General features: G+C 45.6%; 1 protein-coding gene and 1 long non-coding RNA gene across 16 annotated transcripts in view; one reads left to right on the forward strand and one right to left on the reverse strand.

Annotated features, from left to right (window-relative positions):
• The window catches only part of EDA (ectodysplasin A), a 1,521,038-nt gene that overhangs the window by 1,438,825 nt on the left and 68,648 nt on the right, over positions 1-13,565 (reverse strand). The gene's annotated exons all lie outside the window — the stretch shown is intronic.
• Positions 1-13,565, forward strand: part of LOC144752207 (uncharacterized) — a 240,893-nt gene that overhangs the window by 87,185 nt on the left and 140,143 nt on the right. The window contains exon 2 of the long non-coding RNA XR_013594050.1: positions 1,249-1,415. This is a non-coding gene — a long non-coding RNA (uncharacterized LOC144752207). The remainder of the gene's footprint in view (positions 1-1,248; positions 1,416-13,565) is intronic.

The raw sequence follows: 13,565 nt of genomic DNA on the forward strand, positions 1-13,565 counted from the left end.
TTGTGCTTTTGTTGGTTTGGTATAAATTCGTTCAATAGTTTGAGAAATTAGTGTTAAAAATAGTTGGGCATGAAGATATTGCATTTTAGTGATATCTGGACTGTTGATTACAGATCCTCTGCGGATTCTCGAATCCACTGATGGTTTGCACGTCCATTTAAAAAAAAAAAAGGCACTGCATTGCACTATGAAGCTTTTTCTCCCTTTGTGGACTGTAGGTTTTGCTAATCCAAGTCTAGATTCGCTAATGCGCCTCGTTCTAATTGGTTGACCATTACAGAAACATTTCTGGAGTAGCTGTGATTACCAAGCATGGTGCACTGAACACTGGCTTGTGAAAAGAATGGACATACCGGGACATGGTAAACCTACTCTGACCCCAATGATGACCGTCTGACAGGGCCTAAAAATATTTTTTTTTAATCATGGAATTTTCAAAACCTAAGCTAGATTTACAGATCCCAGACATACTGGGCGGACGCTCTGGGCCTCAGGATGTCTGAATCCATTTTAAGATTTGCTAATCCCGCACAAAAAAGTAGGAATAAGATACTTGAAGCAAAAAACGCAGTGTGTGGCTAGCAGCAACATGTGGGGGTTGGTCACACATGGTAGGATGGGAGCTGGGTCTGGAAACGGGGTCTGGCTGCAGTCCAAGCCTTCCAGTCCCCTGCAGCACATACCTGAAGGCTGTGCACAGCAAGGCAGTTGGCGTCCCATGGAGAGTTGGACCCAGGGTGTGGTGTGAGGCCAGGCTCTGCAGCCAATCTCGCTGTACACATCCAAACAACATGCACAGTGCGAGTTGGGTACCCGCAAAATTAGGTGGAGATGCTTGCAGGGGGCAAGACACTGTTCAATTCCAGTGCAGACAGCCAAGGGCTGTGCACATCAGGAGGGGGCTGCCTGCTTAATGTTGGATGCAGGGCCAAGCCGGAGGCCTGACCCTGCAAGAAAACTTTACTGCACACAGCTGAAGGCCTTGCTTCGTGGGAGTAAGCTGCTTGCAGAGAGTTGAGCACAGTTTCTGGTTGGTAGCAAAGTCCTGCAGCCAAGATTATTGTATATATGTGCTCAGATACCCAAGCAAACGATTTAATGAAGGTAGTATAATTTTTCCTGTTTGCAACCACGCTTTGGATCATATGTCTGATATAAAAAACTGCAATAAAACGTATCCTGTTGCAAGGCATTTTAATAAGCAACACAATTGTAACACTGATCTTTCTAAACAATTTGAATTGACAGGGTCCCAGGAGAGGGGAGATACAGTGAGAAAGTTCTGAGATAATTGGAAATCAGATCCTGTTTGGAAATTGGATTCTTAATAAAGATCCCAACAGTCACAATATTGATAAAGAATTATCTGTTTTTGTGTAATCATGGTGTAGCGATTATGGTCGATCGGCTTGCAGGTATTTTGGAAGTAATTATGAATTTTGTATTAATCATTTAATTTTGTATTCCACATCTGCACTTTCGGTACATATATTAACATAGAGGGTCAACTTTGACAGACATGAGCTGTACTATGCCTACTGGGGCAACAAGACATGGAATGTTCAATATATGTACTGGATGTATTGTTCTGTGATGATTTCAGTATTTTACTGTTTATACTGTTTTAAGGTTTTAATTGGTTCGATATGAATTCTGTCTTTTGATTTTGCTTGACATTGATAGATACTAGATTTGTGATGGTTACAGACAAGCAGGCTGCTCTCTCTGTCCATGAATTGTACACATTTTATTTTTATGTAGTAGTAGGTCCTTTCTATTACTTTGAGGGGACACTTATGAACTGCATTTTTGTCCAATTGGACGAGAACATGTATACATAGTTTTATCAATTATATCACCGATTTATGGTATTGTCTAATTTATGCCTAATGTGGACTAACTTGATATTTGGTACTGTCTCAGATAAGTATTTTTTTTTAATAACAATTTTTATTGGAGACAAAACAGCAGCAGCAAAGACAGTATATAGGCAGTTCAGCTGTAGATGCATGCATTCAAGTAAGAGTAAAGTGTGCATTATCCTTCTGGAGCATCAACAATAACCCCGAGCAACAGGCTGGTCAGTAAAGAGGGCTACACTTATTTCCACAGGTCTGGGAACCACCACTTCTGCTCATATTTTGTTGGCCGGGGATTTATGCCCTCACGTCTGTGTCTGCCCCCTCCAATATTGCATTTCTCTCCCGTCTAAGTTCCACCGTGGGAGAAATACAGATATCCCCCCTATACTTATTCCAAAGCCCCCGCTTTTGAACCCATTTTCGAGGGAAGCCTCTACCTTTATATACATTTTTCTCTGCTACCATAGCATGGTCCATGTCCTTAGCCCAATCCCACAACTGTGGTAAAGTATCCACCCCCCCACTTCTGGGCAATATTTCTTTTCGCAATGCTCCATCCCATGGTGGCCCACGATTGTTCAGTTTGAGTGAGGTCTGTTGCCTCCCAGAAATTGAGGAGGCATAGGCGGGGAGATGGATGTATGGGTTTATCACAGGATCTAGTCATTTGTCGGGTAACGTCTATCCAGTATCATTGTGTGTGGGGGCATTCCCATAGGATATGTATGAATGTGCCTAATTGATTGCAGTGTCAAAGACAGTTTGTGTCTGGTCTCATGCCTACTTTAAATAGCAGTTTAGCATCGAAATATACACGGTGTAGAATCTTAAGCTGGACCAGCCGGAGTCGCATCGGGATGGCTACCTCGCGGGGGGAAGCCAGCGCTTCAATCCAGTCCTCATCAGTGATAGCACCCAAGACCTCCTCCCAACTAGCACGCAATTTCAGCATTGGATCGGGCTGGTTGTTGATGAGTTTCTTGTACGTTAGGGAGACTGCTTTCCTGTTTATTGGGTCCAGCAACAACCTGTCCTCCAGAGGAGAGGATTCTGGGAGGGAGGTGTCTGTAGGTAGGGCATAGTCTATGGCATGGCTAATCTGAAGATAGCGGAAGTGCTCTGATGGTGCTAGCTGATATTTGAGATGAAGTTCTGCAAATGAGGCCTTCTTACCCTTAATCCACATATCTCCCACCGTGGAAATACCGATCATGTCCCACTTATCAAATCCTTAACAAGTACTGAGGTGTCCCAAGATGTCGTGCTTCCACAGGGGGGTAGCTTTTGTCAGGCTCCCACGCCATCCCATCCGCCGTTGGACCCCATGCCACATTTCTACTGTACGGGCCGTAGGGCCGGTCAAACCTAGTTTCATGGGGTTAGAATATAGCGCTCTGTTCTAGCCTCCCTTCTCCATTAACCACAGATCAGTGCGGAAGCTGGGGTCAGTATGGGATCCAGACACCCATTTGTTAATGGCAACTAATTGAGACGCCTGGCAAACCAGGCGCATGTACGGCAACCCAATGCCTCCATTGTACCATCCCATAGTGAGCTTGTGTATGGCTATCTGAGGTGGCCCATTATCCCATAATAGATTTCTAACTGCTGCATCCATCTGCGAAAAGTAAGAATCAGGGACCGGGAAGGGGGTGTTTTGCAGGGCATAAAGAAAGCGTGGCAGGGTGAGCATCTTGAATAGAGAAGCCTACCCCAGAACGGTGAGGGGTAGCGTCTACCAGTGGGTGACATCAGATTTAAACCTCTGCAATGGACCCAACAGATTCCGCTCATAGAATGCTGCCTCGTCAGTTGTTATAAAGATGCCGAGGTATCGAAAACCCCGGGCCGCCACAGGGATGGTGTATCCCCGAGGACTCTGCGGCGGTTCACCCCAAAGGGAATACATCTGTGATTTGGACCAGTTTATCTGGTAACTGGAGTGGGCCCTGAATATATGGAAAATGAGGAGACCGCGGCAAAGTGAGTGCACCGGCGAAGCGAGATAAAGTAAAAGGTCGTCTGCGTATAGCGATATGTGGTCTTCGTGTTCGTCCGTCCATTTAAAACCTCGGATCCCGGGGTCCCCCCTGAACCAAACCGCTAAAGGCTCGAGGGCCCGGGCAAAGAGGAGCGGCGACAGTTGGCAGCCCTGCCTCGTGCCATTACACAAGGGGAAGGAGCCCGAACGATGGTTGTTCACCGAGACGAGGGCAATCGGAAGGTTGTATAATAATCTGATCCACCCAATCAACTTGGGCCCAAGACCAATGCGAGTCAAAACAGCGAACAGATAATCCCATGCCATGGTGTTGAATGCCATTTTTGCGTTAAGCGCGAGCAAGATCGCTTCCTCCACTATAGTCAACACACGACCCAGCGCGCCATGGACCCGACGTAAGTTACGTGCCATATTGTGACCTGGCATAAACCCAGACTGGTCCGGGTGAATCAAGTCAGCGAGATATGGAAGTAGACGGTTAGCCAACAGTTTGGCCAAGATTTTGGCCTCCACAATTATCAATGAGATAGGTCGGTAGGATGCGCACTCGTCCTCTGGTTTCCCGGGTTTGCGGATAACCACAATGGTGGCCTTGCGGATGTCGGCTGGGAGGAGGCCGGTCTCATAGCATTCATTGTACAGATTCAGTAAGTGAGGAGCGAGCTTCGTTGCCATAGGATTCATGAGTTCGATCGGAAGCCCACTAGGGCCCATCGCCTTACCGGCCCGGATATCTTGAATTGCTTTCCGAAACTCTTCTGAAAAATCAACATCTAAGGCCTCCCTATCTTGTTGGGAGACCGTTGATACCTCGATAGTAGCGAGGAGATCTGCTGCCCATGGTGCTTGTGAATCCTGTGGCATTTTGTAAATTTGCTCATTGTATTTGGCGAACGTCTCTGCAATGCCCTGAGGGTCAGTGATCAGAACATAATCTGCCCCCTTGATTGCGCACACCCATCTCGCCGACTGTTCTTTGCGTTCCAGCCTTGCCAGAAGTTTTCCTGTTCGTTCGCCCTATTCATATATTCGATGACTGGAGGCAAGAGTGCGCCTATTGGCGTCCTCTAACAGCGGCTGTTTATAATCCTGTCTCTTAACGCTAAGGTGTATAATCCTGTCTGTTAACGCTAAGGTTATGTTAGCAAGGCAGGCGGAATTGGTGAAGTCCTGTATGTGTTGTGCTTGGGTAAACAAGTAATATAATAACAAAACGCCAATGCTGCCATTCACACTTAACCATCAATTTGCACAGCTCACTTTTGACTTAAACATAAGGTGAGAGGGTCTGATTTTCTTGAATGAATCTGAGTTTTTTATTTTCTTTTTACTTCATATGATTATTTGATCATCTTTTTTTGCAAAACATTTTATCAAGTTCAAAAACAATATATACCATACAATATTTCGAAAACATTCCAATATATTAAAACACTCCCCTTTATTTTCTCATTCACCCAACCACTCATATGTGAATCACTTACATACACTCTCATACACTCAACAATACCATCGAAATATTTACAATAGATCAAAGAATAATAATGCACTGTATTTCAAATGCTGCCATAGATATGTGCTTGATGCATATTTTTAGTTGTTTTAACAGAATCTTATATCTTGAACAGTATTCTTATGGCATAGCAAACACCAGGTCTACATGTTTCGAACTCTTTTCAATCTCGAGTTCTCATCAGGACCACACTGTGGGATGAAGAAGTGGGAGACCTTCGTTAGAAATGGATTGTCTGCCATATTAGAAGCCACCAGGTAGCTCAACAGCCACTATTGAACATCTTACCTCATTCTTGTATCACAATTAATTGTGACATCAATATCACGACGCTGGACAACCTGAGTAACATTAAAGGACACCGCTTAGTTCAGCCTTACACCATAAACAACCGTCTAATACAATCAACCTAACTTAGTTATTATCACTCACCACTGTGTCTTGAATTCAGTGTTCTCCCTGAAAGCAACTGGCGATATTGTATATGTCGGCCTATGAGGAGAAATTTATCTATGAGAACAATCCCTTTATCCACTGGATAAATAATTGGAATCGCTTCATTGATGATGTCTTCTTTGTGTGGACCGGCCCAGAAGAGGAATTAATCAATTTCCATAATTGGTTAAATAATAGGACCCAAGAGATAAAATTCAGTCTAAATCATTCTAAGACCAGAATGCCTTTATTGGATGTCGAAATCTATCCCTCACAGGATGGAGGATTAATCACCACCCTTTATAAAAAAAGATACTGATCGGAACAAATCATTACATTTTCAAAGAAACCATCCCCGGAGCCTCAAGGAAAACCTTCCCTACGGGCAATTTTTAAGAATTCGTAGAAATTGCCATCAGAAAGAAGAATTCATGAAACATTCGGAGAAACTGATAACGAATTTGATGGAACGCGGTTACCCAAAAAAACTACTGAAACGAAGCATGAAAAGAGCATGGTGGACCCCAAGGGAGTGTCTTCTGGAAAAGAAAAACAAACAAAAAATGGACCGGATGGTTCTAGTCAGCACATACTGCCCAAATTCGAATAAACTAAAAAAAGTGATCAAGGGGAACTGGCACTTAATCAAAAATTTAAACGAGGAATTTACAAACGCCCCTCTATTCGCTTTTCGGAAAGAAGCCAGTATAGCGAACAAGTTGGTAAGAGCAGCAATTCCCACAAAGGAACAAGCAACCTTAAGAAACATGCTTGGTCTTCCGCCCATTCAAGGACACCACAAATGTGGGAGCTGCAATTGTTGTGCGACTACAGATGAAGGAAGTGTTTTCAAATATAGGACAATCTCATGGAGACACGAAACATTCACGAACTGCAAGTCACGGTATGTGATTTACGGAATAACATGCCCATGCAATTTGTTATATGTGGGAAAAACCAATCAAGAAATCAAGACAAGAATTCAACAACATCGATCAAGGATCAAACGGAAGGTCCCCAATGCTCCCTTAGTCCAACATTGGCAGCTAAAAAATCATACAGAAACTGACCTACGCTGGACTGTCATCACTAAGGTTGAGAAAGACAAGAGAGGAGGGGATTTGGATGTGAAATTATCACGCTACGAAGCAATGATGATAGTGAGATTTAATTCTGCAATGGAAGGATTAAATGAAATTTCCGAAATGTACAAATTATCATAAACGTACCCATGACCGAGGACCCTGACATTCACGCAGAATCAGAACAAGGACACAAGAATTTACGCTCAGTGTATTCAGACCGACAGCTGCTCCATTGTAATAGAACACTCTGCAAAAAGATTGCCGGATTGAGCATAGAAAACCTGATCAGACACCCAGTTTCTGCCAACAAGGACCCAGGGCCAACATTTTCAATTCACAACATGACCGCTATAGAGAATAATACTTTCCAACATGGCGCGGCTGTTCTACAGTACAACAGGACGGTTCCCAGAGCCAGCGCTTCCCGGAACTAGTATATACCGAGGTCACGCATGCGCATCAGACAGTACGACGGTCAGCGTACCAACAGATCCCGAGGAGCCGGCGTTTGGCAAACAAAACCACAAGACTAAGGTAATTACCTACACCGAGGCTCTGAATTTTGCTAGTGAAAAGGGGAAAAAAACGCTTCGTGCGCTGCACCGCCGACCTGAAAAACATGTAATGTTTTGTCATTTCAGGGTTCCGAGTCGGCTCCCCACAATGGCGTCCTTCAAACAAGGTAAATACACGCCGATTAGCACAGTTACCCCCAAGAGCTCTGGGCGATCACACCGTAATACACATGGTTTTTGGTTGCTTCCACAGGGACATCATTGAGACATCCCCTAAACTAAAAGAATCCAATAATTCAAAAGAATTTAAATAGGTAAGAAAACAGAAAAGGGACCAAGAGCAGGAGACAGGGTTCAAACAAAAGGCTGTCTGATTGACCCATACATCTTTTGCTTTCAGGGAGAACACTGAATTCAAGACACAGTGGTGAGTGATAATAACTAAGTTAGGTTGATTGTATTAGACGGTTGTTTATGGTGTAAGGCTGAACTAAGCGGTGTCCTTTAATGTTACTCAGGTTGTCCAGCGTCGTGATATTGATGTCACAATTAATTGTGATACAAGAATGAGGTAAGATGTTCAATAGTGGCTGTTGAGCTACCTGGTGGCTTCTAATATGGCAGACAATCCATTTCTAACGAAGGTCTCCCACTTCTTCATCCCACAGTGAGGTCCTGATGAGAACTCGAGATTGAAAAGAGTTCGAAACGCGTAGACCTGGTGTTTGCTATGCCATAAGAATACTGTTCAAGATATAAGGTTCTGTTAAAACAACTAAAAATATGCATCAAGCACATATCTATGGCAGCATTTGAAATACAGTGCATTATTATTCTTTGATCTATTGTAAATATTTCGATGGTATTGTTGAGTGTATGAGAGTGTATGTAAGTGATTCACATATGAGTGGTTGGGTGAATGAGAAAATAAAGGGGAGTGTTTTAATATATTGGAATGTTTTCGAAATATTGTATGGTATATATTGTTTTTGAACTTGATAAAATGTTTTGCAAAAAAAGATGATCAAATAATCATATGAAGTAAAAAGAAAATAAAAAACTCAGATTCATTCAAGAAAATCAGACCCTCTCACCTTATGTTTAAGTCAAAAGTGAGCTGTGCAAATTGATGGTTAAGTGTGAATGGCAGCATTGGCGTTTTGTTATTATATTACTTGAGGCTGTGGCTTGGCCTTGCTGCTTGGGAGCCCGGACCCAGTGGTGTTTTCTTGGGTAAACAAGTAGTCAAGTCGTGATTGGCTGCCATGCACACCTGATTGGAACGTGAAGAGTGTGTCCTGGGGTGAGACCATCTCACCCCCAGGATCCTAAACTCAATAGTACCCTCAGAATAACAAACTCCTCCCCCTCCCCCCGTCTCGTTGCTCAGCGGGACTAAAACCGCCTGCCACCCCCAACATGCAGAGTGCCTGTCGCCCACCCATAAACAATTTATGGGAATGCAGGTGACCCCACTCCCGGTTTGTCAGACATGTATTTTAATGTCTATGATTTGCCCACATGGGCGATAGAATGGTTGTACCTAACTGTGGCATGATTACAGCAAACAAAGCATAAAATTACATTCTTTCAATCATTCATTAATCATTGTTACATCACCTTGGAATGTATTTATTCGGAGTCTGCTTTTCTTAAAGTATGATGAATTATTTGGGATCATTCAACATTATTATACCATCATGTTGCCGGAGAGTATGTTCTCTATGCTTATGAAACATTTGTTTCAGCATGGTGGTGGGGTGAATTTCATTTGAGAAAGGCATTTATGCTGAGGCGAGTTATCGTGATTGTATGAATAAACAAGATTGCTGACAATTGCCACCCTCGAGTGCCATTTTGTCTTCTCAAACTAAGGGTCAAGACAGTGATTGTGATGCATGCATGGAGCACCTTACCACCTGGAATCCCTTGTGCCTCCAGTGTATAAATGTACAATTGTGATCATGCACCATGCATTGAACACCTTACCACTCCGTACCCCTTATATGTTTAGTGACCATGATGCATGCATTGAAAACATTACCACAGAGAACCCCTTGTGTGTTCAGTGATCATAATGCATGCACAGAGCACCTTACTGCCCGGAACCCCTCTTCTGTTCAGTGATCATGATGCATGCACCGAGCGCCTTACCGCCTGGAACCCCTCTTCTGTTCAGTGATCATGATGCATGCACCGAGCGCCTTACCTCCCGGAACCCCTCTTCTGTTCAGTGATCATGATGCATGCACCGAGCGCCTTACAGCCCGCAACCCTTCGTGTGTTTGGTGATCATGATGCATGCAAGGAGCACTTTACTGCCCGGTACTCCTCATGTGTTCAATGATCATGATGCATGCATGGAGCCCCTTACCACCCGGAATCCCTTGTGCCTCCAGTGTATAAATGTACAATTGTGGTCATACACCATGCATTGAACACCTTACCACTCCGTACCCCTTATATGTTTAGTGACCATGATGCATGCATTGAAAACATTACCACAGAGAACCCCTTGTGTGTTCAGTGATCATAATGCATGCACAGAGCACCTTACTGCCCGGAACCCCTCTTCTGTTCAGTGATCATGATGCATGCACCGAGCGCCTTACCGCCTGGAACCCCTCTACTGTTCAGTGATCATGATGCATGCACCGAGCGCCTTACCGCCTGGAACCCCTCTACTGTTCAGTGATCATGATGCATGCACCGAGCGCCTTACCTCCCGGAACCCCTCTTCTGTTCAGTGATCATGATGCATGCACCGAGCGCCTTACCGCCCGCACCCCTTCGTGTGTTTGGTGATCATGATGCATGCAAGGATCACTTTACTGCCCGGTACTCCTCATGTGTTCAATGATCATGATGCATGCATGGAGCCCCTTACCACCCGGAATCCCTCGTTCCTCCAGTGTATAAATGTACATTTGTGATCATGCACCAGGCATTGAACACTTTACCACTCCTTACCCCTTATATGTTTAGTGATCATGATGCATGCATTGAAAACATTACCACAGAGAACCCTTTGTGTGCTTAGTGATCATAATGCATGCACAGGGCACCTTACCACCCGGAACCCCACTTCTGTTCAGTGAGCATGTTTCATGCATTGAGCGCCTTACCTACTGCAACCCTTCGTGTGTTCGTGATCATGATACATGCACGAGCACCTTACCGCCCGGGACCCCTCTTCCGTTCGTGATCACGATGCATGCACAAAGCGCCTTACCGCCTGGAATTCCTCTTCTGTTTAGTGATAATGATGCATGCACCGAGCGCCTTACCGCCCGGAACCCCTCTTCTGTTCAGTGATCATGATGCATGCTTCGAGCGCCTTACTGCCCGCAACCCTTCGTGTGTTCGGTGATCATGATGCATGCATGGAGCACCTTACTGCCTGGTACTCCTCATGTGTTCAATGATCGTGATTCATGCACGGAGCACTGTACCGTTAGGAACCCCTCGTGCATCCAGTTTGCAAGGAGCACCATACTGCCCGTAACCCCTTGTATGTTCGATGATCATGAAGCATGCAAGGAGCACCTTACGATCTGGAACCCCTTGTGTTCAGTGATCATGATGCATGCATGGAGCACCATACTGCCCATAACCCCATGTGCGTTCAGTGATCATGACGCATGCAAGGAGCACCTTACAATCTGGAACCCCTCATGTGTTCCGAGATAATGATGCATGCAAGGAGCTCCTTACTACCTGGAACCTGTTGTGTGTTCAGTGATCATGATGCATGCAAGGAGCTCCTTACTACCTGGAACCTGTCGTGTGTTCAGTGATCATGATGCATGCAAGGAGCTCCTTACTACCTGGAACCCCTCATGTGTTCCGAGATAATGATGCATGCAAGGAGCTCCTTACTACCTGGAACCTGTTGTGTGTTCAGTGATCATGTTGCATGCATGGAGCACCTTACTACCTGGAACCTGTTGTGTGTTCAGTGATCATGATGCATGCAAGGAGCTCCTTACTACCTGGAACCTGTCGTGTGTTCAGTGAACATGTTGCATGCAAGGAGCTCCTTACTACCTGGAACCTGTCGTGTGTTCAGTGATCATGATGCATGCAAGGAGCTCCTTACTACCTGGAACCTGTCGTGTGTTCAGTGAACATGATGCATGCAAGGAGCTCCTTACTACCTGGAACCTGTTGTGTGTTCAGTGATCATGATGCATGCATGGAGCACCTTATTATCTGGAACCTGTCGTGTGTTCAGTGATCATGATGCATGCATGGAGCACCTTATTATCTGGAACCCCTCATGTGTTCAGAGATAATGATGCATGCAAGGAGCTCCTTACTACCTGGAACCTGTCGTGTGTTCAGTGAACATGTTGCATGCAAGGAGCTCCTTACTACCTGGAACCTGTCGTGTGTTCAGTGATCATGATGCATGCAAGGAGCTCCTTACTACCTGGAACCTGTTGTGTGTTCAGTGATAATGATGCATGCAAGGAGCTCCTTACTACCTGGAACCTGTCGTGTGTTCAGTGAACATGTTGCATGCAAGGAGCTCCTTACTACCTGGAACCTGTCGTGTGTTCAGTGAACATGATGCATGCAAGGAGCTCCTTACTACCTGGAACCTGTCGTGTGTTCAGTGAACATGATGCATGCATGGAGCACCTTATGATCTGGAACCCCTCATGTGTTCAGAGATAATGATGCATGCAAGGAGCTCCTTACTACCTGGAACCTGTCGTGTGTTCAGTGATCATGATGCATGCAAGGAGCTCCTTACTACCTGGAACCTGTCGTGTGTTCAGTGAACATGTTGCATGCATGGGGCACCTTATAGCCCGGGACCCCTCGTATACAGTGATAATGATGCATGCATCGAACATGTTGCCGGACGGAATCTCGGTGCTCCCAGTCTCCCAGTGTACTGTACGCCTCGTATGTTCAGTCTAAAAACATCCACTCAGCCCAGTCCAATAATAGTCTAGAGCCGAGTCCAAATTCTGCAGACAAATCAAATTTAGGAGGCGCACATCGATCTGTAGGCCATGGCTTCGACCAAAGTGGTTTTACGCACAGAAAGCACTTAAAAGAGTTCAGCGCCATGCCCCACGAGAGAGCTGCATTCTGGAAACGCAGACATTCAGACTGCAAAACCACATCTTGGGATGCGTCTATCGCCGGGATATACACAGGCTGGCGCAGCACCATCCTCCGATCACCACAGCGTATCCTAGGGCAGGCCTGAAAACGATGCTTGAAATATGTAAACTCCCTCCCAGTGCCCTCTCGTTAAAGTTGAAGAAAGCCTCCGTAATATCCCACAAAGATTACCATCTCAGCCATCTAGACTATAGTGTGGCAAGTTTCTGTGAGACACTAGTGAGTATTTGAGCAGCGTTGACAGTTACTCTTCTGTACAATGTGGCGAATTAGACCCCACAAGGCTGGCAATAGCTGAAATAAATGAAGGATCGCTGTCCGTGGGGTTGAGATTCCTGTTCACACCCTGGCAGGTCGGCTCTCCCAGTCCGCGGTAATGAGAAAACAATGCCAAGAAAACGGGTACTTTGAATTCGGGGAAAGCGGCCCCTCTAGCATGGACGGGACACGGATTTAGGTGCTAGCTCGGTTTTGTTTCAAGTGTTGCCGGCTGGTTGCCTCGGTTGGCTTCACTTCCGGGTGGGCAGGTGCCGGGGGAGATTTGCTGGGTGGAAGTAGATTGCATTGTGTGTGGGGGAGGGAGTCAAAGGGTTTATCAAGAGGAACAAAGCCCTGTTTCGGCCTCTTTGTTCCTAACTTCCCGTGCCATAGGAGGCATAGGTCCTGCTGTGTGGTGTCCCGCGCACAACAGACAGCCTTCGAGGCAGCTGTCGGTCCCTCACATTGACTGCATAAACTCTTTAAGTTTAAGGTGGCGTTTCCCTTAAAGGTCACATATCCAGAGGTGAGCCGTTGGGGCCGGACTCTTCGGCGTGGTTGGTCGAAGGGCCGGCCGGTAGCCTATGCTCGTCGCATGATTGGCATTGATCTGGGTGTATTGAGCCAGGTGTTTCACCAGTTGTAGACCATGTCTGATTTATACATTACACCAGATGCCCTGGAATGGGGCGAGAAGATTGTGGGCCAGTGCCGGTCAGCTGCTGGCCTGCTTGCCGAGGTTCATTTCCCAAAGGG

Source organism: Lissotriton helveticus, chromosome 4_2 (assembly GCF_964261635.1).
Source record: "Lissotriton helveticus chromosome 4_2, aLisHel1.1, whole genome shotgun sequence".
Lineage (NCBI taxonomy): Eukaryota > Metazoa > Chordata > Amphibia > Caudata > Salamandridae > Lissotriton > Lissotriton helveticus.